This window comes from Arachis hypogaea, chromosome 10 (genome assembly GCF_003086295.3).
Source record: "Arachis hypogaea cultivar Tifrunner chromosome 10, arahy.Tifrunner.gnm2.J5K5, whole genome shotgun sequence".
Lineage (NCBI taxonomy): Eukaryota > Viridiplantae > Streptophyta > Magnoliopsida > Fabales > Fabaceae > Arachis > Arachis hypogaea.
In genome coordinates, this window is record NC_092045.1 from 35,840,415 (window position 1) to 35,842,897 (window position 2,483).

Below are 2,483 nucleotides of genomic sequence, written 5' to 3' on the forward strand. Positions count from 1 at the left end.
TTTTCGAAAATTAAGTAATGTTTTTCAAAAATATTTTTTTTAAATTTTCCACTTAATTTTCGAAAATCACTTCCCTCCTTCTCACATCCTTCAATTTATGGACTAACACTATCCCTTAAGGCAAAATTCGAACTCTATCTTCTTTGTTAAGTTCGAATTTTCCACTTCTGTCTTCTACTCTTCTTTTCCTCTGACACCTAAAGGAATCTCTATACTGTGACATAGAGGATTCCATATTTTCTTGTTTCCTTCTCTATCTTATGAGCAGGAGCAAGGACAAAGGCATTCTTGTTGAGGCTGATCCTGAACCTGAAAGGACCTTGAAGAGAAAGCTAAGAGAAGCCAAAGCACAACTCTCTTTAGAGCACCTGACCGAATTCTTCAAGGAAGAAGAACACATGGCAGCCGAAAACAACAACAATACCAACAATGCAAGGAAGGTGCTGGGTGACTTTACTGCACCTACTCCCGACTTCTATGGGAGAAGCATCTCTATCCCTGCCATTGGAGCAAACAACTTTGAGCTTAAGCCTCAATTAGTTTCTCTAATGCAACAGAATTGCAAGTTCCATGGACTTCCAATGGAAGATCCTCATCAGGTTTTAGCTGAGTTCTTGCAAATCTGTGACACAGTCAAGACTAATGGGGTTGACCCTGAGGTCTACAGACTGATGCTATTCCCTTTTGCTGTAAGAGACAGAGCTAGGACATGGTTGGACTCTCAACCTAAAGAAAGCCTGGACTCTTGGGAAAAGCTAGTCAATGCCTTCTTGGCAAAGTTCTTTCCACCTCAAAAAATTGAGTAAGCTTAGAGTGGAAGTCCAAACCTTCAGACAGAAGGAAGGAGAATCCCTCTATGAAGCTTGGGAAAGATACAAACAATTGATCAGAAAGTGTCCCACTGATATGCTTTCTGAATGGAGCATCATAGGTATTTTCTATGATGGTCTCTCTGAACTGTCCAAGATGTCTTTGGATAGCTCTTCTGGAGGATCTCTTCATTTGAAGGAGACGCCTACTGAAGCTCAAGAACTGATTGAAATGGTTGCAAATAACCAATTCATGTACACTTCTGAAAGAAATCCTGTGAACAATGGGACTAGTCAGAAGAAAGGAGTTCTTGAGATTGACACTCTGAATGCCATTTTGGCTCAGAATAAAATATTGACTCAACAAATCAATATGATTTCTCAAAGTCTGTCTGGAATGCAAAATGCACCAAGCAGTACTAAGGAAGCTTCATCTGAAGAAGAAGCTTATGATCCTGAGAACCCTTCAATAGAAGAGGTGAATTACATGGGAGAACCCTATGGAAACACCTACAATCCTTCATGGAGGAATCATCCAAATCTTTCATGGAAGGATCAACAGAGACCCCAACAAGGTTTCAATAACAATAATGGTGGAAGAAACAGGTTTAGCAATAGCAAGCCTTTTCCATCATCTTCTCAGCAACAGACAGAGAGTTCTAAGCAGAGTACCTCTGACTTAGCAACCATGGTCTCTGATCTAATCAAAACCATTCAAAGCTTCATGACTGAAACTAGGTCCTCCATTAGGAATTTGGAAGGACAAGTGGGTCAGCTGAGCAAGAAAATTACTGAACTTCCTCCAAGCACTCTCCCAAGCAATACTGAAGAAAATCCAAAAGGAGAATGCAAGGCCCTCAATATGGCCGAATTCTGGGAGGAAGAAGAGGCAGTGAACGCCACTGAGGAAGACCTCAATGGACGTCCACTGACCTCCACTGAGTTCCCCAATAAGGAACCTTGGGAATCTGAGGCTCAAGATGAGACCATAGAGATTCCATTGGACTTACTTCTGCCATTCATGAGCTCTGATGAGTATTCTTCTTCTGAAGAGGATGAATATGTCACTGAAGAGCAAGTTGCTAAATACCTTGGAGCAATCATGAAGCTAAATGACAAGTTATTTGGAAATGAGACTTGGGAGGATGAACCCCCTTTGCTCACCAAAGAACTGAATGACTTGTCTAAACAGAAACTGCCTCAAAAGAGGCAGGATCCTGGGAAGTTTTCCATACCTTGTACCATAGGCACCATGACCTTCAAAAAGGCCTTGTGTGACTTAGGGTCAAGTGTAAACCTCATGCCCCTCTCTGTAATGGAGAAGCTAGGGATCTTTGAGGTACAAGCTGCAAGAATCTCACTAGAGATGGCAGACAACTCAAGAAAACAAGCTTATGGACTTGTAGAGGATGTTTTGGTGAAGATTGAAGACCATTACATCCCTACTGATTTCATAGTCCTAAAGACTGGGAAGTGCATGGATGAATCCATCATCCTTGGCAGACCCTTCCTAGCCACAGCAAAGGCTGTGATTGATGTTGATAGAGGAGAGTTGATCATTCAAGTGAATGAAGAATCCTTGGTGTTTAAGGACCAAGGATATCCCTCTGTCATCATGGAGAGGAAGCATGAAGAGCTTCTCTCAAAACAGAGCCAAACTGAGCCCCCACAGTC

General features: G+C 41.9%; 1 non-coding gene across 1 annotated transcript; it reads right to left on the reverse strand.

The window, feature by feature from the left end:
- Positions 1-804: 804 nt before the first annotated feature.
- LOC112718930 (small nucleolar RNA R71) lies at positions 805-912 on the reverse strand. Its single transcript, XR_003161256.1, has one exon. It is a non-coding gene; the product is annotated as a small nucleolar RNA R71 (small nucleolar RNA).
- Positions 913-2,483: the final 1,571 nt, after the last annotated feature.